We start from the raw sequence: 21,826 nt of genomic DNA, 5'->3' as shown, positions 1-21,826 counted from the left end.
TCAAAAGGTAATGTGCATTAATAAGATGATGAAGAGCAAGGAAAATATTGCTTGTTATTCCTGTTCATTCAACATGGGGAGGAAGAGGGGCGGAGGAGGGGGGAACGGGACAGGACAGGACTATCAATTGATGATTCTAAGAAAGTCAGTGTATTTAAAACCTTTTTTTCATGTCAGCTCACACAAATGACTAGCAAAATTAATTGCATGACAAAGGGTTAATAGCTCAGTCTAGAATAGGGAAGGAACAGGATAAGAGAGTGTTAAGAAATGTTCTCAAGTCAGCTGGACCAGAATGACCTTGGCCTGGAATATTTTAAGAATTAGGTGAAGTAGTCAAATTAGCTATTGCTTGAGAATTCATGAAAGATTGGTAAAATATATAATATTAGGAAAGGACAAAAATAACAGCTGCCTTTAAAATAGAAGGGGAGAGGGCAGGGGAAGAGTAGCCAGGAAATAATAATCAATTTAACTTCAACTCACAGGAAAAAAATAGAAATAAATAATCAAACTATTTGCCAACACTTGAAAGATAGCAGGAAATTAATAGCATGATAAATAATTGGTTAGTACATATAATTTCAAACCAATTCTTTAATTTTGTGATAAGGTGGTGTTGCTGGTAGGGTCTAGAACAGTGCAAGTTATTAGAGGTCTAGAAAGTGTGACCTATGAAGAAAGATTTTTAAAAATAGAGATTGTTTGGCCTAAAAAAGAAAAAAGACTGAAAGAGATGTGGCAACACATCTCAAGCAGAGAAGAGAATAATCTGACTACTATTTCCACTGTGGATAAAAGAATTCAATAATTAAAACTGTAGCAAGAAGAATATAGGTTAGGCATTAAGGAAAACATTTTCTAATAATAAGTTTGTCAAGCTCTCATACAGATGGCTTGGGTAGATAGTGGGGTCTTTACCACTGGGAATTGTTAGAAAAACTAGTCAAGCATACATCAAGAATCAGGGACAGTTAATCCTGCTGTGGGACACATGAATGAACTATGTCAGGGGTAGGCAACCTGTGGGTTTTAACCATGTTTGGCCTCTGAGTAATTCAAACGCAGTTACTATGTCGAGGTTACAGCACACAATGACCAGGTTATGGGAGCTACTGCTTAATCTGAGTCCCTGCCTATGGAAAGAAGTCATCAGGTCCTGTTTAGACTAAAACCACGTGTTTTCCTGGAACCTAGCTTTATGTTCAGCTCGGCCCTGTTCCATGATGGCACTCTGGAGTCCCAAAGTAGATATTGTTGTTCATAGGAATCCTGCTCCTTGGCCTTTCCAAGGTATAGGGTATGCATCACATGGCTTCTGGCCAAATACTGTTATGCAGCTCCCTGAATCAGGAAGGTTGGCCATCCCTGAACTGGAGGACTCTTCAGGTCAATTCTCTATCAGCTGATCTTAGCCCTTACTGCCTTTCAGTACCATGTTATGTATGTTGAGAATTGTAAAAGTACAAGCATGTAGGATGAAATGACTTTGAAATAATTCTGTGCAGCAATTTCAGCCAGGCAGCAGTTGAGGACCAAAGGACATTCCATTGTGTGGATGGACAAACAAACCTTTTTCTATGAGGCAGAATGGGAACTCCATAGGAGATCCCTGACGAGGAAGGAGAGAAGGATTTCTGAGCAAGAAGGGGCCAAAGACATCTGCTTTTTGATTGCAAACTAATGAAGGTGTAATTAAGATTTCTGAAGAGAGAACTGTCAGGGTTTTGAGCTGGCCTTATCTAAATTTGTAAATAGCTAAATTAACTAGAAAGGGCTCTTGCCATGCTAGGAGTCAACTTCTTATAAAAGAATCCAACCTAAAAAGCCATATAATATTCCACTTCTTTGGAAGAAGACCCCATAAAAATTCATCAAATGGTGTTGTGGATGGAGTTTTCTATTCATTGGGTACATGTCCCTCATAAATCCCATTTAGACTTGTATTGTGCCATTGAACAATTATATTAAGAGAATTTAGGTATTTTTGGATAAGCCTTAATGCACACATAATGTAATAAAGCCTAAGTAAACTCTGCCACAATTTAAAAAAAAAAAAATAAAAAAAGCAGTTCAATAAAAACCCTGCATAGCTCAATAGAAAAGTCTGGGAGATGAACATAGGGAAAAAACTGGGGCGGGGGGGGGGGGGGGAGTTTCTCAATGAGGATAACAGGAAAGTGCTTCAGACATGTCTGGTTGAGGATAAGCAGGAAATTAAGAGAGCTAAAGGTGAACTTGAAGAGCACCTGGCTCAAAATGACGCTTTTCATGTTCAAACTGATAGTAAAAAGCTCTTTAAACTCATCAAAAGAAGGAAGTCAAGGAATTAGTGGGACTGCTTCATGACAAAGATAACAAGAGCGCTCAGAGAAGATTAGGCCACAGTAAAGAAATTTAGTGAATCCTTTGTGTCAGTCTTCACTGCCAAAGATGTTGGGGAGATTCCTGTACCCAGTGCATCCTTTGTAGCACACAGGTCAGAGAAGCAGTTATAAACATATACATAAAATATACATATACACATAATGTATATAAAATATTATTATAATATAAATAATATATGTAATTTCATATAACATTTATAAAAATAAGTAGCATTAGTCACAGGAAAACCATCATAAAATGTGGGAACAAAGCGTTTATGCTCTGGGAATGAAGATGTAAAATACTTTGAGAAGCAAACCACTCAGGCCTCTAACATGCCAGAACTTAGGAAGCTAAGTACAGGAAAGCAATCCAGGAAAACCCTATTTCAATTTCTTACATCTTTGAGATGCTTTAGACGCTAGCATTTGAGGCAGAAATGTCACTGGACTCCTAAACTTGTGCTACTAACAGAAAGAAGTGAAATGGAAGGCATGTAGGCGTAGGAAGTGGTTTCAGGCCCTGGATTTCAGTTTTGCAGATGTGCATGGTCACAGTGTTCAGATAAACACTGAAAAGACTAAAGGTGGGATTCAGTCATCCAGTGCTATTTTAGATGCCATAGAGTATCTGAGTTATACACAAGGTGGTGGCAGATATGAGACAGTACCTCTGGGCTCAAAATATCACATCACATTTACTGCTTCAGTAAACATCTGTCTTGGGTGATGAAGGTGAGTGGGCACCAGAGTCGGGGCACCAGAACCTCTGAACAGTAAACTGGGACAAGTAGGCAGTTCCAAAATACATTCAGTGCTCACCAATGCTGAGCTAGCCAACACTGCATGAAGCTGTCTCCGGGTACTCTCTGGAGCTTGCAAATATTCAAATCTGCATATTTGGTATTTAGACCTTCTGAGAGGAAACATCTAGTGGAGCAGGTCTTATGCATCTATTACAGAGCAAAAGAGTGCAAAAATAAAGCTATAGCACCCAGAAGTTCCCAGCAAATAAGGACCAGTCCTCAGGTATTCACACAGTATGCTATTCCAGAGCTGATCTAATATCACTGAAACCTTGAACATAAGATTATTTTCTGATGTCTGCTCTAAGATCCATCAGGACAATACTTGCACATTACTTATCTTACAGTTAGTTAATATTTTTCACTGTTCATTTGCAGTAGATCTTCTGGCTAATGTACATGGAGGATGCAGGATAGCCTGTGCAGTGCTGGAAATAGGCTAAGACACAAGCTTTGAAATTTTTTGCATCAAAAAAAAAGGACACTGAATACACAAGTGGCTGATGCCAAAACTTCACTTCTAATCTCTTCCATCTCCCTTCTTCACAAACAAAGAGAGCAAAATACTTACATTGTCACTTTTCTTCTCCCAGAGAACCAGCAAGTCAACTTATTCATTACAGAGTCTGATAGGTCTTCATTTCATGTTCGCTGTGGATAACAAGATAGATGCCTTAGAAACAAAAGAAAGGGAGAGCAACACACTGCAGGCTGTAGCAGGGTGTCTTCATTTTCCTTTCTCACTTTGCCTGTGCCTTCCTCTTCTGCAAGCATATTCATATTGATTCCTTGGAGATTATTTCCTTAAAGAAAATTCTCTGTATCCATAGATATTTGTTGGTTACATAATTATTTTACTTTCATGTGAAGTATTCAGGGGAGCTTTGTCTCTGCTCTGTCTGTAGCTTCAAAGGAAGTAACCCAGACAACCCACAATCTAAGATTTTCCACATAATCAGAGGTTGAAAGCAGAGCTGCTATTAAATATTGTTTTTATTTTTGCATACAGCAAGCACCATGCATGCCCAGCTCTTGACACAAGTCTGATTGTGGTCAGAATATGCATTTTATTAGTGTGGCTTCTCCTCAAGGCAAGTTATAGTGTGCCACAACAAAATAACCTAGATGTTATTTTTTTCTGCAACTTGATTTATGGAAATTAGATTAAGAGAATGCTTCTCTTCTTTTACCTGTTCTTATGTGTTAAATTAACAGACAACATCACAGAGATGAAGTGAGGAAAAAGGAGGCACTAACCTACACACCACACAGAATTTTCACTTGTTCCTACCCTATGAACAGAAATTTCAATGAAATACAATCTGTGCCTAAGAGATTGATGTATTCTCCAAAAAGGTCATCACCAACCAGTGGACTTTTGACTGAAATGTTGGGCTGGTTTTCTGAGAAGTCATGACATAGTGGGAGCTGGAGAGGAGGGGGAAAATGACATTCCTCTGAACACCATCCTCTGTCTTACTTCTACAAGACCAACATGTTCCTATTACAATCTCCGTGTTTCCCTTACCATCTAAATGCAACCAGTTAATTAGAGAAAGATCTTATACTAGTAATAATAACAAAACATAGTCTCCATTCCTGGAGGCAAGTAACAAGTGAAGTGCCACAGAATCTATACAGTTACCTGTCCTATTTAACAACTCTGTTGATGGCCTGGAGGAGTTAGAGTGCATTCTCACCAAGTTTGCAGATGATACTGAACCGGGAGACCAGTCAGTATGCTCAAGGGCAGGGCTATCTTCCAGGATCTAGACAGGCTGGAGTAATGGGCTGATGGGAACCCTGTGAAATTCTGCTAGGACAAATGCAAAGTCTTGCCCCTGGGAGGGAAGAAGCACATGCAGTGATGAAAGCTGGGGACTGACTGCATGGAGAGCAGCCCTCCTGAAAAGGACCAGGTGGACTTGATAGACTGCAAGCTAAACAAGAGCCAGCCCTGTGCCCTGGTAGCATTGAAGGCCAACAGCTGGTAGATCAAGAGAAGTGATTATTCATTTTTACCTGACACTCACGGGACTGCATCTAGTGTACTGCATTGGGTTTTGGCTGCCAAGTACACTGTCAGGACACTGTCAAACTGGAGCGAGTCTGGGGGGCCACCAGGATGCTCAGGGCTGGGGCACCTGCACTGTGAGGAGAAGCTGAGGGACTGAGGCTCCCTTATCCAAGAGAAAGGAAGGCTTTGGTGGGCCTCGGAGCAGCCTTCCCGCACCTACAAGGAAGGTACTGAGAAGACGGAGCCTGGCTCTTCACTGTAGTGCATGGCAGCAGGACAAGAGATGAAGCATAACTTGAAACAAGAGCAGCTCAGACTGGATATAAGAAAAACCTTTTTTCCCCATGAGGACAGTCAAGCTGTGGTACAGGCTGCCCCAAGACATTATGCAGTCTCCATCCTTGGAGATTTTTCAGACCCAGCTGGGTAAAGCCCTGAGCAACCTGGTTTGACCTAGCTGACCCTGCTTTGAGCAGGAGGCTAGAGATCACCTCAAGTGTCTTACAGCCCAACTTCTTCTATGATTTTATGTTAAACATAAAGCAAACAGAATAGCTAAAACCATGATTTAAGCTGCAGGTAAGAATGTGGAATATGAACAATCTCCTACATTTTTTCATGCAAATTTGGAAAATAAAAATTGTTTTTGTATTTTCATATAAGCAGTTCCTCAATCAAACACATTCATAGTCACTTAAATTGTACACAGTATGGAATTCTGAACTATTAAGATTAGCTCTCAAAGCCTAAGGTCTAGTCTAAAAGCTCTGCAGCCAAAACAACAAAAAAGTCACTTTGTTGTTTACTTCCTTCTGGTATAGACAGTACCAGCCAAAGAAAACCTTTGTGTAGCATGGCCCCTCCATGGGGAGCCCATTATATTGATCAAGAAATGCATACACTCACATAGTTTCGGTTGGCTCTAGGAAACTTGTCACCTGTTAAACCAGATAGCCAGAATTTCACCTGTGTAACAAGGTGTATGGTTAGGATAGACCTTACTGATACAGCTTCCTTTATGCTGCACAAGCTGAGATGTAGGCCTGTGATTATGGTAGGAATTCACAGACAGTCCTGCTGAAAGAACTGACAATTATGATATAATGTGCACCAGACTGTGATGCCTGTAGCCAGTTTAAAGCAAATGGAGCCTCTTCCAGATGAAGGAACTATTATGAATAGAGCTGCTTGAATCCTATTTGATATCAGGTTGATATACATTGCATTATACGCCACAATTATAACAAAAAACAAACACAGATTCAGTCAATTTGTCTACTGTGCCTGGCTCCATAGCACGACACTCAGAATGGAGATGTTTCAATATGGGTATGTTTTGAATGGATTGGAGTGGTAATGGAGTACCTAGAGAAGCTAATGCTTAATTATCTAATGTTTGTATGATTGGACATTTTGCAGAAAAACAATGTCAGAAAAAAAACAGTCAGAATTTAGTTATCTTTACTGAGTACGTGCAAGTCAGACTTGCTTTTACAGGCTTTACCAGAGGGAATCTGGAAGAGTGATAAGACAGTGTAAATGAAAAAATATGAAAGCTGAAATACATAAACATACATAAAATTATACATGGTTGGAAAGGTAGATGTTTCCTAACAGATGTTTAAAGCATATAATCAATTCCTCTATTTTTGCTGAGCTAAAATTTAATAGATTTATACTTTGCAGGATACCAAATTCAGACATTCTGAAGCTGACTTTCTGTTAATAATTAAAATGGTAGCACAGACTAGAAGCACAGAATGAGTGTATCACAAGATCCCCCCCCAAACCATCCTCCAATGAAACTGAGGATACTAGTTTATTTAAAAAAAAAAAAAACTTTTGTCATATTTTTTAATAATAGAGAAGCCAAGACATCACTGACTATATATTATGTTATTTGCTTTTATTGGAGTAACGAAGAAAATTCAAGATCTTTATCGTACAGACACATAGCGCGCACACATCCTTGTGCTTTTGCAACTTCAGGACTAGCCATATGTAGTGTGGAGACTCTAAGCCTAATTTAGGGGCATAGTTCTAATTACTTTAAAAAAAATCAAATTAACATGTCTTTTACCTTTTGAGAATTTACTTCACAAACTTTCAAGCCCCTTACACCTCTGTACTGATAACCATCACCGCTCCAAAGCACCTTTGCCATCCCAAGCCAGGAGCCCAGATCAGCACTTACCTTCACTCCTACTCATCTTCCAAACCCTGTCCACATCCCCACGAGCTCACCGACTAAAAATTTGGGCTATTTTGCCCAAATCTTGTCTTGTTGGCTGTAAACAGTGTTTGACATTAATCCCAGTGAAGCTAAACCACACCTGCAATATGAAGAAATAAAAATTAGTATTTTTTATCATAGTAAACACTAAGTGCAGGGAAGTATAAATCAGGAATATCTAATGAATCTATTAATGTATTATTACCTACACTTCTTCAAACATATAATAAGGGAGCAGTATTTTCCCTGATTTATCTAACTGGTATTTTAGATGTCCAATTGTTACTGCTACCGGGCTAATGTAAAATTTTTTGAAATAATCTCAGCTATATTCTTAGATATTTTATTCTTATTATCTTATCTATTCTCAGATATATTATTCTTATAGGAATCTTCTGTTAAACACCACCATAAACTTCTCTAGAGCTGGAATACAAGTCTTCCTCTCCTGACAGAGTTCTCTAACCACAAAACTACAGGGTCAGGATCAAGTTTGTGGTTGCAATTTCTAGCCCTATGAGTTACTAATTATGTTCTATCATACAGCTTTATAGCACGAAGTAAGAACGAAAGGCCTCAGGAACAGCTGCTAGGTTGGTAGCACAGGCATCTCCTGGGAGACGCGGATGTGAATCCCCTAACCAGCGGTAAGAACTGAAATTCCATATATGTTACATGAGCATGCTATGTCACTGCTCAAAACTGTTGAGAGAATATAGAACCCCACTTTCATGTTTTTTTGAAATGACAAAAAGGCAAGAGAAGGTTCCGGTGTAGGAATGAAGAAAGATGCACCTGTGTGCTCCGAGCAGGGTGAGGTTTAAAGCCTCAGTAATACCTCTGGCAGATGGTTATTGACAAGTTAGATTCCAGTTTCCTGGTAGCTTATGTCAAACTAAAATTGATGAGGTCAAATCTCACTGCCCATCTAGCCCCAGCGGCACATTTTTACTCCTTCGCTTGGTCTGGTGCTCGCGTGACTGGGCAGAGCGCCAGCCTGGAGTGACAACCTGGCTGAAGACGGATGGCTGGGGCTGCAGGTTGGTTCCTCAGACACAGCCGCTCCCTGAAGCCAGGCAATGCCCCGCCGCACAAGCGCGGGTGCCGGCGCAAGGGACAGGCAGCCCCAAGTTGGGCAGCACAAGCTGCCAGGAGCTGCACCCTCCTGCCACTGCAACCCGACAACCTCCCTGCGGTGGCACAACCGCTCGTGCACATTGAGCCAGAGCGGGGAACCGCATGCGTCACGATCCTCTCTTTTTCTGGGTTAATTTCTGGAGCTGGCCCTGCATCGGGGCTACACAAGCGTGCTTACTGTCACGCTCCCGCCACGCTGGCTTCTCTGGTCCGGTTGCACCTCTGCTGCCATGCAGGAAGGCGGATGCTGAGCCAGCAGCGCAGGGGAGGCTCCTCCGCAGGGATGTCACAGACCAGGACGCCACTGCTGGAGTTACTTTGCAGATCTGGGTCTCCCTCTGCTACTTCATCAAGGTAAACGATGCCTAAACAAAACCGAGTGGTGGACCTACGCTCATCTGGACTGTCTTCGCTCCTAAGGCGTCTCCCAAGAGGAATCCGTGTTATTGCAAGAAAAGCCCACGGAGCCACTCTCCTTTCTCCCAAGGCTCATTCCTGTGCTCGCCGTACCCGCCCGCCGGAGGGGGACACCCGGCCGCGCTACTCCTTCCCCTCCCAGCCGTCACAAGGCACCGCGGCCACACTCGGGTCTCCCACCCGCTCCACGGCGGCACCGCACCGCGCTCTCGCCCCAGGCGGCCCCGCCGGGCCGCGGCCTCCCCCGCCGGGCCCCACCGCGCCCGCGGCCGCCGCCGCCGGGGGGCGCCCTCCGCGGGGGGAGGAGGCCGAGCGGGGCGGCCGGGCCTCGCCGCCCCGCGCCGGGGCCGACCTCGGCGCGCGGAGCCGGCGCTGCCCCGCTCCGCGGCCCGCGGGAGAAGCCCGCCCGCGGCGGGGCGATGCCGTGCAGTAGCCGGCGCCGTCCCCTAGACGGAGCCGCAGGGCGCGGCGCGGGCGGTAGGCACCGGCCCGGCGCGGCGGCGGCGGCCGAGCGGCGCTCCCAGGAATGCGCGCAGCCTCCGCCCCCCGCCGCCAGCCCCCTCCCCTCCCCCGCCGCCAGCTCCTCGCGACGGACATGTTCCCCCTGCGCGCCGCCGGGCCCGCGCCCTGACCCTCGCCGCGCCGGGCGGCCCAGGGCCAGCGAGCTGCCGATCGGGGCGCGGCGGCCATGGGAGCAGGCGGCGGCCGCTGAGCGCCCCGCGCCCGGGCGGGCGGGGCGGGGCGGGGCGGGGGGCTCCCGGCGCCCGGCTCGGCGAGCAGAGTGAGTCCTTGCCCCCGGCGCGGAGGGGGCGCGAGGGGCGGCGGGGGGCGCGGCGCGCGGCGCGGGAGGGCGCAGCCCCGCCGGAGCCGCCGCGGGCGCCTGGATGCGCTCGCCGTTCCCGGCCGCTGCCTCCGCAGGAGTTGCCGCCGGCCCGGCCGAGGGAGCGCGGCGGGCGCGGGCGGCCGCTGGCGGAGCCGCTCCCATAGTCTCTGCGCCCGCGGGGCGCCCTGCCCGCCGCCGCCGCCAAAACTTGGGGGAAAGTTTCCGCGCGAGGCGGTGAGTAGCGGGCGGCGGCTGCGGGCTCCTGCTGGGGGGCGGCCGTGTGCCGGGGGGCTTCCGCCCCCCACCCCGGGAGCCGGAGCGGGGCACCGCGCCGCGAGCGACGGCCCGCTCCCGCTACCTGCCGCCGGCCCCCGCGGAGGGGGCGCCCGCCGGCGGGGAGGGCGCGGGGCCGCCGCCCGCGGAGGGGCAGCGCCGCGCCCGCAGGGCCCCGGCCCCGGCCCCGGGGGCGGACGGGCTGCAGGCGGCTGGGCGGGCTGGGACGCTGCGGGCGGTGAGGGAGAGCTGGGGGAGACGGGGGAGACTTGGCGCTTGGAGTTTTCGTTAAACCGTGTTCTTCAGGGAAAGCGCGTTCTCTGCGCGGATTCGCATTTCGGAGGAGACCAGAGCTGCCAGCGTCGTCGGTGCTTCCTGGTGCCGCGGATCGGGTCTGGGTATCTCGTGTGTGTGATTTATCCCAGTTTCCGCGATGCCCCCTCTTCCCTTTTCTGTTTTTTTTAAACTTTCCGCGCGGTGGATGGGGGATTGATTGCCTGCCTTAGTGTGTGGTCTCCTGTGAGTGTGACTCGGGAAGCGAAGCCGAACAGAGTGTTTTAAAAACAAATATTGCAAATCAGATATGCTGAACATACGAAGCAGAAGCTGTTAGTGCTAGAATAACGAGCGTTTTCTCACAAAAAATCACTGTGATAACTGTGAGTTGTCACAGGGCTAATTCCAGAGCTCGGGTGCGTGGATGCACGTTGCAGTCGCTTATCTTTTCGGCGAATATCTCGTTCGGAACATAGTGTTCTATTAACTCAGTATATTTAGTCATTGCTTCAATTTCTTCCCCTTGTAACTAGAAAACAGGCATATTTGACCATCTTTCTGGTTTTGGTTAAATCAGAAATAATCAAAATAATAATCGAAAAACTTGGCTTGAATTTGGTCCCATCTTACACATCCTGTGAACCTTCAAGCAAGTATTTACTGATGAGAAGAATTGCAATTAGACACCAGGTAAATAGGTACTTAAATCTGAAAGACTTAATTATAGGATAGAGTTGTTTAGTCATGTCAGTAGTGAAAGTGCAGTTGGAAATGGAATCAATAAGAGCAGATTTGTTAAGTTTTATGGGAGATACCAGTGTTCATTTAAAAGATGCTATTTTAAATACTGAGATTAGAGCAGACTGTGATTGAAATGTTTTGTGGTTCTCAGTGATAAATATGAATATTACTGAAAGCTGTTCAGAACAGCTTAAAGTGTTTAAATAGGAATGCAGTGTCTCTCAGTCTCGTGTTACTAGAGTTACAACTTGCTGTCTTAATTAAAACATACTAATGTCCTGTATTATAAAGGATGTACAAACAAGACAGTTCACAACACTTTCCTGAGGCATTGTTTCTAAAATTGACAGAAAATGGTGGCAGTAGTATGCCAAATTTATGAAAGTAATTTCTGAAACTCTAATGTATAGGGAGGTCATAGATAGCTCGTAAGTATTTTGGAGCCTGACTGGTCAAGTATTGTTTTTATTACTCTGAGCTGTTCCCTTGTCTCCTGGCGTTGACATGTCTGCACAGCACAATGCAGCGCCATGCAAATATATAATCCTGGAGGCCCTATAGCTGCTTTTTTTAGAGGTGTTGCTTTGTAGGGCCCTGCAACGCGGCAGTACTGCTCCCAGAGTAAGCTTGGGTGTCTGCACAATCCTGGTTGTGTGGCATAGACGTAGAGCTTGATTTCGCACATTTTTATTAACAGAAGTAGTGTGTGTTATCGTCTGTGGTCACTTGTGTCCATTTCCAGTAGGGAAAATTAAAATCTTTGATGGTAATTCCCTTATTTCCAGGTTGGTACCTTTCTTTTCTGCGATCTGGAGGCTGAGGAAGTGTAATAGACGCTGGTGCTTTATTGATTGCATAACTTCTACTCCTGGGGTCTTTTTCCCATGACTGTTTGTAAATTCCTGTGGATATATATACACATTAAAGATAGGCCTTGCTCCTATCAAAGGAAGCTTCCTTTTGCTGCTGTTTTTTTTTTTTTTTTAAACAAAGCAAATATTTATCTTAGGCTGCTAATGGGAGCATCAAGCTGAATCCTTACAGCATTGTATATCTTATTTGAAATATCAGATCTTCTTGGAGAAAATAGCTGTGAATATTTGTCATTGAGGAAGTACAAGGGGCAATGGTGCTTTTATATTTTTTTTTTTCGAAAAATGTTTTATCAGGCAGATGACAACAGTTTTATTCGACTGAGTTGAAGCACTGGTAATCTTAAGTTAGCTGTCTAAAAGTTTTCAAGGCATTGCACATGATAAAAATGATAGTAATATCAAGAAGAGAGAATAAAGGTAGTGGAGAACGGAAGGGCAAGGGTAACAGCAATGCAATAGCAAGCCCACTCGGTCCACATGGGAGTCCCTGAATGATGGGATTGCTAAATGGTTGGGTTCCTTTTGACTAAAAGGATCTTGCAGATTTTTTTCACTGCATATTGATCTCATGAAAAGATGAATCCCTGGTCCAGCAGAATTGCGGTGGTAATTCCAGGAAGAAGACAGTGTGAGGAAAGCAGGCAGAGAGGCAGCGAGGCTGCCGCTACAATCGTGGTGAAGGCGAAAGGCTGACGCAACAAGATACTAGATTGGCAGGAACAGATTTATGTCAGAACTTGAAGGAACATTTTGTGCTTGGATTGTTTACCACAAGGGAGATCTTTCTTTACTGTATATGAGTCCCAAGTTGAGTTCCTTGTGTGAGGTGGGTGCTTATTTACACATCACTTTAATTTGCGGGAGATGTAACAAACATCATCCTAACAAAGAGCTGGTTCTCAATGTATGAGAAACAAATTTTCCTAGTAAATTGTAAAGGCCATCTCCTGACGGAGACAGATGTTTTCCATATCACGTTTGCTGCAGATTATGAAATGAAAATGCACTTAAGCATGTTTTTTTTTATTGACCTTTTAAAAAAAATGTTATTCTGTTGAAAGGAAAGTTGTGGCCTGAAACTCTGGGTTTTTTTATTGATCATCTCATAAGTTGATATAAAATTTGAAAACCCTTTGAAGTACCAGAGTGTCCTGCAGTAAGACGGGACTTGCTGTCCTGCCTAAACCAGGTAGCATTCCTGCAATACCTTACTGCTAGCTGAGCATTTCAGAGGTAGGATATAATGCAGGTATACAGGCATCTCAAATGCTTTCTATCGAAGAAAAAAACTGCTGGGAAACATCCTTGTCCAGTGCTCCGATTGGAGCATTAACGACCACTGATGCATGAGACAGTTGTATTGATAAGTGTGTGGGTATGCATACACACACACACACACACACACACACACACACACACACACACACACACACACACACACACACACATACACATACACACACACACACACGCATGAAGTTCAAAGCAACTGTTTCAGGTGTGAGGTTATCCTGCATCATTTGTTATCAATGTAGTGGATAGCTAAACAATCACAGCAGTAATTAAACGCTCTTTGTTTACATGAGTTTTAAAACTTGCTCTAGCCATCATGCTATATATAGTCATCATGCTGATCAAATTCATATTAGTCTTTTGACTTGCCAAAAATCCCCCAATCACAATGCAAACATCCATATCTTCTAAATCTTACCTGTTTTTATAATGTTAACACTGAATTATTGAGATACATTACTTGTATTCGTGTAATGATACAGAGTGCAACTAGTCTATTATACAGCTACATGGCAGAAATAGCGATGTTTTGTGGAAGGGATCCAGTGGGTAGAAGGAGAAGTAACAGAACTGTATGGAGAACTTTGGAGATGTGGTGGAGACAACACACTTTGGGGAATGTAAATGGGAGGAAACGGAATTCTGATGAACTTAAGAGAAAATTTTAACCTCTTTGAATTAGAAGGTAAGCACAGCACCCCTTCTTTTGAGACAGACTAGGCATTTAAGGTGTGGAAGGAATTATACTTTCCTGCCTCACCTTTTCTGTGGTTATTTACAGAGATGCAAAATGTGTGAAAAATACTAGTAGAGTATTGCAGTATTAGACCTGTTAGACCTCTGGATCAGCAGAAATCACTATGTAGGGTATATAATGTGGGATATCAGATTTATAATGTTTGAAAAGGTGGTACTGCACCAGTTTTACACGCATTAAGATGAAAGGTTTTGGACTGTGATTACCTAATAAAGCTTTGCTCATAATCCTAGAACAAATATTGTGTATGAAGACATATTATAAAAAAGAATAAACAGTTGCTTTTGGGTACTATGTGAATATTGGAGAATAATGAAGATGGAGATGCTTAAAGTTTAGCATTTAGAAAGCTGTTCAAATACAATCGTAGGTCCATTGCAGTTTTCAAACTCGTTTTTAAATGGCCATTGCAAACATAAGGTAATATTTCAGATGCTCTAGAGGGTAATTTTATGCAATAGTTTGTCAGCAGCTAACACTAATAGCTGTGTGGAGCAGTAGGGCACAGTTTAGCTTATTAATAACAGTTTTGTCTCCTTACCATCAGGTTGCATTGTTCAAGTGATCCAACTGAGTTTTAAGTTTTACTGCCTTAGGAGAAATGAGAGTGGTAAAACCTGGCCCTTCAGTGGTGGGGGAGAAATCCTATATTCAGAAGTTGTTCCAGCACAGTGCTAAGTGTCAATTTGGTTACACCCTGGATTATTTGATATTGCTGTGCTGGGCAGTCTGATATATTAGTTCAGTATTCCAGCTTTTGCAACGGTGCTGGCTAAGGTCTGGCCAGCCTGGCATTTGAGCAGAAGAGAAGTATATTTGCCTATTCTTGTTCAGGTAGAGATATCTAAGGGCTGTTCCTAGTCTTGAAAATCTGCTGTGCTGCTAAAACACTAGGTTCATTTAAATCCCAGCGAATTGGCTGCACTTTCTGGTAGCTCTCTAGGATGCAATGCTGGTAATCTGTAAATAGAAACCATACATATGTTAGTCCTGTGAACAAATATCTATGTGTCTGGGCAGTGTGCAGCAGTTTTGCTTTTTACTCTGTACATGGTTCATCTTTACAGCCTTCTTGATCCAGCTGAACAACAACTTTTGTATCTAATGGAGCTTGGGGATCGGATATGGATGGTCTGACTGTGAGATACAGTCTATAGGCCAGGAGAAGCAGACTGACAGAACTGACAGATTTTATTTCAACTGAGTTAAGGGAGCATGTTTGTCATATTTTGCTTTGCTGCACAAACTGCATGCCTACTGGAATTCCCAGCTGCTTTCAAATGCTCAGGTAGCAGCCAAATTTCTGGTATTTTCGGTTTGGCTTTTTTTTGACCCGCCTCTTTCATGCAGACATCGCAATTTATATCAGTATTACCCTGAGAACAAGTTAGTGCAGTGGGCTTCCCATTATCGCATGACTGCAAATATTGTTTTAAGCTGGTACTGAATGCTTATTAGGTTGTATTTGCTCAAGAAACACAGTTTGACCTTGCTTAATAACTTAGAGTTGTTCTCTAAGAACAGAAAAAAGCCAGAACTGTTCATCCAGAAAAGCCCAAACTGTTTGGTGTTTTGACTGTTCATGAGATTGCTTGTCGCTTTCTGTGATGCTGTAAAGAGTGAGTGAGGAGGAAAGTGAGATTGATAGCGCAGTGTTCTCCATGAGGCTGTTTTCCTTCCAGATTGTGGTTGTTGCCCTTTTCTTCATACAAGTTGAAGAGGCCTGAGTGCAATTACATTTGGGACAAAACTGCATCTATTCTGCCTAGAGTAAGGAAAGTGTGGGGTGAGGACAGAGAAAAGCAATTAGAAGTAATGAGCTGGCATATCTTTGGATTCAATTGCTTTTTATGGTTGAGGCTGGTAATGGGAAGAACAACTGTCTTTGTTTAACTGTCTTTGTAAGAATAAGAAACAAGTCCAGAGAATGCTATGGGACTCTTGCTTACGAAGGAACCCTCAGAAAAACTATTGTTTTTGAAATTAACAGTTTGAACTGAAGCACAGAGCAGCTCTAAGGGCTAAGTCAAATGTTATGTAAACAGTGCAGAACATAGTGTGGTCAGGGCTCCTAGGCTGCACAAGCCCATCTGTACTTAAGAGTGCCCACGGATGAAACCTAGTTAGCTGTGCTCAACTTGGGGCTTTAGTCTTTCAGAGAAGCTCTCAGGAATGATTTGCAGCATGCTGTAGGAAATCCTACCTTTTTTTCCTGAATTCCTGTGCAGAAGTTCTTGGCTCATCAACATGTGTAACCGAAGCACACGCAGCCACAAATTTCCAGACTTTTTACTTGTGCTTGTTCCAGCCAGTTCTAAACTGGGCCCAGTACGTATAGATGAACCGTTCTTGCTCGTGGCTGCAAAATTACTGCAATAAGATCAGAGAGAACGAGAGATGGCATTTGGGACTTTTTAGGTGTGATTTCTGACCTTTTAGAGAGCAGCAGTGAGTCTCAGGGAAGAGTTCGTTCATGCTAGGTGGTAGCACTGCACAGTAGAGATTCTTGTTACTTGATATGGTCACTGCTGGCCCCCTGTAAGCAGGCCAGTTGTCCTGGTGCAGGACAGCTTGTACTGCAGGGAAGAATTGTGACCTGGGGTAAGGAGAACTCCCTGTGAGGAAGGCTATTTTTGTGGAACCATGTGGAGGGCTCTGATATATTCCAGCACTAAGATGCATTTAACAAGGGTGACCATATCAGTTTGGAAGACAGTTCAGAAGAAGCACTCACTTTTGTAGAAACAGTCTGCACCTCTTCTTCTGCCGGTTCATCATTAAGGGTCTTGCTTGAATAACTAACGTACTTAAAACAGTAGGTAGATTTGAAAAAATAAATTTCTTTGACTTTATTGGGTTTAGATACACTTCTTCAGCGGCATGTAATTATGCACCAAAAGGCATACGCAAGTGTGTTAACTACAGAGGATGCTGCTTGACTGTGCTGAAGGCTTTGGCTTCAGACCCACAGGAAGGCCAGCCAGTGACATTAAGGAAAGATGGCATTTACCTGTTTAATTAGAAGTGGTATGGAGAACCTGCCTAACTGGCATCAGAGCAAAGATGAGAGCAGGAATATTTATATGGGTATGGTCTATACACCATTGACTTTTCAGGCTTTACGTTGAAATCTGTTAAGCCAGAGCGCTCATATACAAGGGAAATAAGCAATACAGGTATCTTTGATCCACCTTGAGACATGGATGAATGCACATAATGCCATGATGGAAAAAGTAATGTTTTTTACTATTGTACCCAGGCCCATGCATTTGCTATAGCCCATTCTATTCCTCTTTCCCAATTATGAAGAAGTTAATATTTTATTAAAGTAATGAAAAACATTTTGAAAAACACTGCAGGTGCCTTTTCCCCTGTCATTCTGCAACTGCAGACAGAGGGTTCTTTCTGCAAAAGCCTCACGGACCTTTATGGATCCAATGAAAGTAAAAAGTCCTGCCATCAAAAAGAGAGAACACACTATATTTTGGGCTTAGGAAGAAAAAAATCTCCTCCCCACTTTTGTGCTGTCCATTAATTGTTCACATTGACCTTGAGCCACATAACCAAAACAGAAGCTCCTATAGTCCATACAGAAGCTTCTATAGTCATGCTGCTGTTTTGTACACCAAGGTATAAATTTCAGATCTAATTAATTTTTAAAGAATTTTGGCCTACCATTTGAACACTATTTTGGACCTAAGGAAGCTGAGAGCATGGTTAACAACAGGACATCTCAGAGCTGAAGAGGGAGTAAGTTTTCCACAGTCGGCTGACGTGTTTTAAAGGTGTTTCAGTTTGCCAGATCATGCAGGAAAGGAGAGAAGGTAATGTGGAATGAAGGGTCAAGAGCCAGGGACTGCGTATAGATTATGAATAATTTCAGAAGGAAAGTAGAATATGTGCAGATAGAAAGACCGGGATACAAAAGCCTGGGGAATTGCTGGATGGTATTGGAAAGACTGAAGTTACAGGCTCTTACCCATTCGTTGGCACTATGTTAAGGTGAAAGCCAGGCATTAGTCACGTGACCAGTGATCAAACGAGCACGTTTAAGTGTGAAGATTTATATCAGGATGTTTGAGGTGGTTGGACTACACAGGAGAAGAACTCAAGATGATTAAAAATTCAAGCGTAACTTGAATTGCACCCAGAAGTGTAATGTCATATAGATTTTGCTGTAATAGTTATGCCGCTTTGCAGATGGATCTGTGGTGACAATAGAAATGTTTTTAGTAATGTGGAAGTTGTTTTGCAAGGGGCTTGCACTGCTGTGACTTCCCAAAGGCGTACTGGATTGTACGAGATTGTACTGTATTGTAGGAGACTGTCAATGCAGCAGCCCCTAACAAAAGGCAGGGAACTGGAAGACGGTACTTTTGCTGAAGTGACATTTTTGGTGACTTTTTGTTCTCATGGCTGAAACAGAAGAGGTATCTCTTGCTAATTATTTATTTGTCTGGATTTTTTAAAAACTGAACTTAGAAGGTTTTTGCCAAGGAGCCTGGTCCATCTGTCTGATAGAGGGTGTCATGTAATAATCCTGTTTTTACGATGTAGACGTGCATTCTTATGAATACACTTATGGGGCACAAAAGAAGCCTTTTTTTTCTTCTTCTTCTTCTTCCCAAGGTCTCAAACATCTTCACTGATCAGATGTCTTGAAATTAGCATGAAAAGTATGTTCATTCCCTTTCAGATTGACCAGTACTACAGAGTAGCAACTTCAGTTGTAGCCTCTAGATCTAGAAGTCAAACAACTATTACTTTTTTACTCTTACTATTTTTTGTTTGCTCCATTAGGGTGGCCAGACTCTGTTGTCTCTTGAGCCACGTGCCAAAACCATCATACAGCTGAAAGTGGGAGTTGAATACGCTTGGTCAAGCAATTATTTTTCATTTAAGTTGTAAACCGTTAAAATGCTTTTTTAGTGGATGTACAAGCCCTCTTAAAATGTCACATATTAAAGCAAGTATTAACTTGCTTTTCTTGTCATTTTTTATAGGTACTGTTGCAGTGGACTACTAGCTTGAAAATCATTAGACCATTAAGTGCTTTTCTGTGGAAAAATTATATGAGCTGGCCTTAGAGAGAAGGAAAGTAGCAATAGATTGAGAAAGGAGGAAAGAGTCCTTTTAAACTCTGCTGTGTCTGTGTCAATATTGACCATGAGGAGGAAGGCAGTTTACTTGCAAAGACTTCCAAACGAGGATTTCTTGTTTTCTTCTGACTGCTTTTAAGCAGCTGTATTAAATAATTGACAAAGCCAAATATCAGAATGGTGATCCACAACTTACTAAACTTAAGTACTTAAAGTTGGCTTTGAACGTTCTTAACAGGACAATCCATAAAGAAGAATTATGGTTCCAAACTGTTGAATTGCGTGTTGCTTTATTGTATATAATCCACGTTGAACTTCATGCATAGTTATATTTAACAGACCAAGCAAGGTTATTTTGTTTTGTTTATTCCATTTTTTCTGACTGAAAGTTGGCTTGTAATTATGGGTATGATTTTTTGAATTGCATGTTTTATAGAAGGTGTAGAAGGATCTACAGAAGGTTCTTTCACAGGACAAGTGACCAATCTCTAGCTCTTGCCACATCATTGTACTTTGGCAGGGTAGCTCTGGTGGACAGTGACAAAATGCTATGTTTGTGACATTCTTAATATCCTTATAGATTGGTGTGTTCCAGATGTTTTATGCTTTGCTTACTTCCCACCTTAACAATACAAATAGGTCCTTCTCAGAAGTGTTATTAAAAGTCCCTGACTGAAGTAGCACAGTTGTTCACAAACTGAGGCTCATGGACCGCTTCCAGCCAATCCACAGAGAAGTCAATTTGTTAAAGTGCTGAGCTGTGCGTGGCTGAAGGAAAAGGCAGTCATAGCTTCAATTGCCCATTCAGCAGTCTTCAAGCATAGCTGCCTTGTGTTTCGTTCACAGTTCCTTTCCTGTTCCTCAGTGCTGGGATTATTGAGCAGAAGTTGAAGTCTCTGACAGAGTTTGTGCTAATGTATGTGAATTCAGCAATTGGTTTCCAGTGCGGAAGAAGCAGCAAATGATAAAACCTGTGCATTAGTGAACTTAAGAGCTGCAGAAGCTCTACAGAAGCTGTAGAGCTGCAGAAGCTTGTGTAGGTGGGCACTGGTGGATGTGGAAACTGGCTAATACAGAACATCAGGAAGTCTGAACAAGCAGCCACATTCATTACCATAATTGCTGGGCATAAATAAAGCATCTTCTGAGGAAAAATGAATTTTTATCCATATTTTGTTCTGTTTATGCAGTTTGTAGCGCAGCTGGCTGGCAATCATTTGGAGGTGCTATAATAACACAAACAATTATGGAGGAATTGAAAAGCAACAATAAAAAAGCACCAAAAGTATTTCCAGTTGTAACGCTGCTTCCAGGCTGTCATTGATTCTTTAAGTTGCATAAGCTTCTTGGGATGCGTTAAGGGACTGGGGTGTGAAAAGAGTAGAGAGGTCTTCTAATACAACAGGTCAAGGTTGAAGGGTGCATACATCTGAAGTGAACAAAACAGACTTTTTGGTTGCTCTGCATTATAAATAGTTGCTTTTTGACAGCTTTGGCTTTGGGCCTTGACTTTTGACCTCTACTGCTCTTTGCATTCATTCCTTTGTCTTTTTCTTAGCAGAGCACTTCAGTTAGTACAGAAGATGACTAATGCTGTTTATGATGTTGTTTTATCGTTACAAACAATAAAAATGAACAAACGAACCCCCTCGTATTCTGTCTTCTTTTACTCCCTAGACCTCTGTTTGTCTTGTGGGTGAGAAGTGGTGCTTTCAAAGCTATCCTGGTCACTCCTTTCATAGGAGTGGAACAGGACCCTACTGGATTATATGTAGAGAACTTTCTACAGATAGTGTTTTAAACTTAGGATGTATTTTATGCAGTGTCATTAGAATTTCTGGCCATTGCTTATCTCAAAGACCTATCTATGGACATCGCTTTAAATGTTGGCTGCTCGTCTTTCCCTTATTACCAGACATGTCACTGTTTAGAAGACAGTCATTTAATTGTAATAAATTTAAAAAAATGCGAAGACAGAGTGCCATAAGGACCATTAGAAATAATTATCATGGGATCAGAACGACCCACAACAGTGTTGTTTCATCTTGAATTATTAATTCAGTCAGGCATTGAGAAGTTGTGAAGAAAATTCAAAACAGTCTCTCTGAGTCTTGCCAGGATTACTCAGTGGAATCCCTTGTTGCCAGATGCTGATGCTGAATGAGAGAGAACAGCAGCCACCACGGGGGGATTAGTTTTCAAAAATTGCTCAGTCAGTATCAGTCCAGTTATTCTAGGAGTTTATTAGTACTTTACTGACTACCCAACAGTTTGAATGACAAGCAAGCTGGTGGAAATGATATTTGAGTGAAGTGTTTTTTATCTATCTTGTTAGCTCTAAGAATGCATACAGCACATTTCATGCTTGGGAATTTAATGTAGCTGTGAGAAAACGGGTTATAGAATAGGTTGGAGGACTGGAGTGAAAGATTTGGTGTTAGCTTCTCAAGCAGTAGCTTCTGGAAGCGTTGTGCTGCTTGTGGCTAGGAACGTAGCCATGTTTCTGGCCATGACTGTGTTCTCTGCAGAGCTCAGAAAGACCTCAGCCAGCGGTGAACATTTAGATGATGTTTAGAGCGCTGTGCTAATGGCATTAGCTTCTAAACCATAGCAGAACCACTGCAGCAATTCTATTGGGTTTTTTTTTCTTTAAATCAGTGGAATATTTGGTGAGTGGTTGGGTGTTGTTTTAAATGTGTTGTGCTCTCAGTTT

The 21,826-nt window shown here is 43.0% G+C and overlaps 1 protein-coding gene and 1 long non-coding RNA gene across 4 annotated transcripts in view; one reads left to right on the top strand and one right to left on the bottom strand.

Annotated features, from left to right (window-relative positions):
* Window positions 1-9,131, bottom strand: part of LOC135325025 (uncharacterized) — a 35,326-nt gene extending 26,195 nt beyond the window's left edge. For both annotated transcript variants that reach the window (XR_010386246.1, XR_010386245.1), the window contains exons 1-3: window positions 8,738-9,131; window positions 7,384-7,522; window positions 3,744-3,823 (exon numbers count right to left, since the gene is read on the bottom strand). This is a non-coding gene — a long non-coding RNA (uncharacterized LOC135325025). The remainder of the gene's footprint in view (window positions 1-3,743; window positions 3,824-7,383; window positions 7,523-8,737) is intronic.
* A 336-nt stretch (window positions 9,132-9,467) lies between these two features.
* LOC112992471 (growth hormone receptor) overlaps window positions 9,468-21,826 on the top strand; it is a 137,449-nt gene continuing 125,090 nt past the window's right edge. Inside the window, exon 1 of one of the 2 annotated variants that reach the window (XM_064502367.1) lies at window positions 9,468-9,757. The gene's annotated coding sequence lies outside the window, so the exon portion shown is untranslated. Of the gene's footprint in view, window positions 9,758-9,957; window positions 10,034-21,826 lie in introns of those variants that run through there. The other variant, XM_064502368.1, reaches the window with a different exon arrangement.

Source organism: Dromaius novaehollandiae, chromosome Z, assembly GCF_036370855.1.
Source record: "Dromaius novaehollandiae isolate bDroNov1 chromosome Z, bDroNov1.hap1, whole genome shotgun sequence".
Classification (NCBI taxonomy): domain Eukaryota; kingdom Metazoa; phylum Chordata; class Aves; order Casuariiformes; family Dromaiidae; genus Dromaius; species Dromaius novaehollandiae.
The sequence above is the reverse complement of the archived record's forward strand: the minus strand, read 5'-3'. Positions and strand labels throughout refer to the sequence as shown.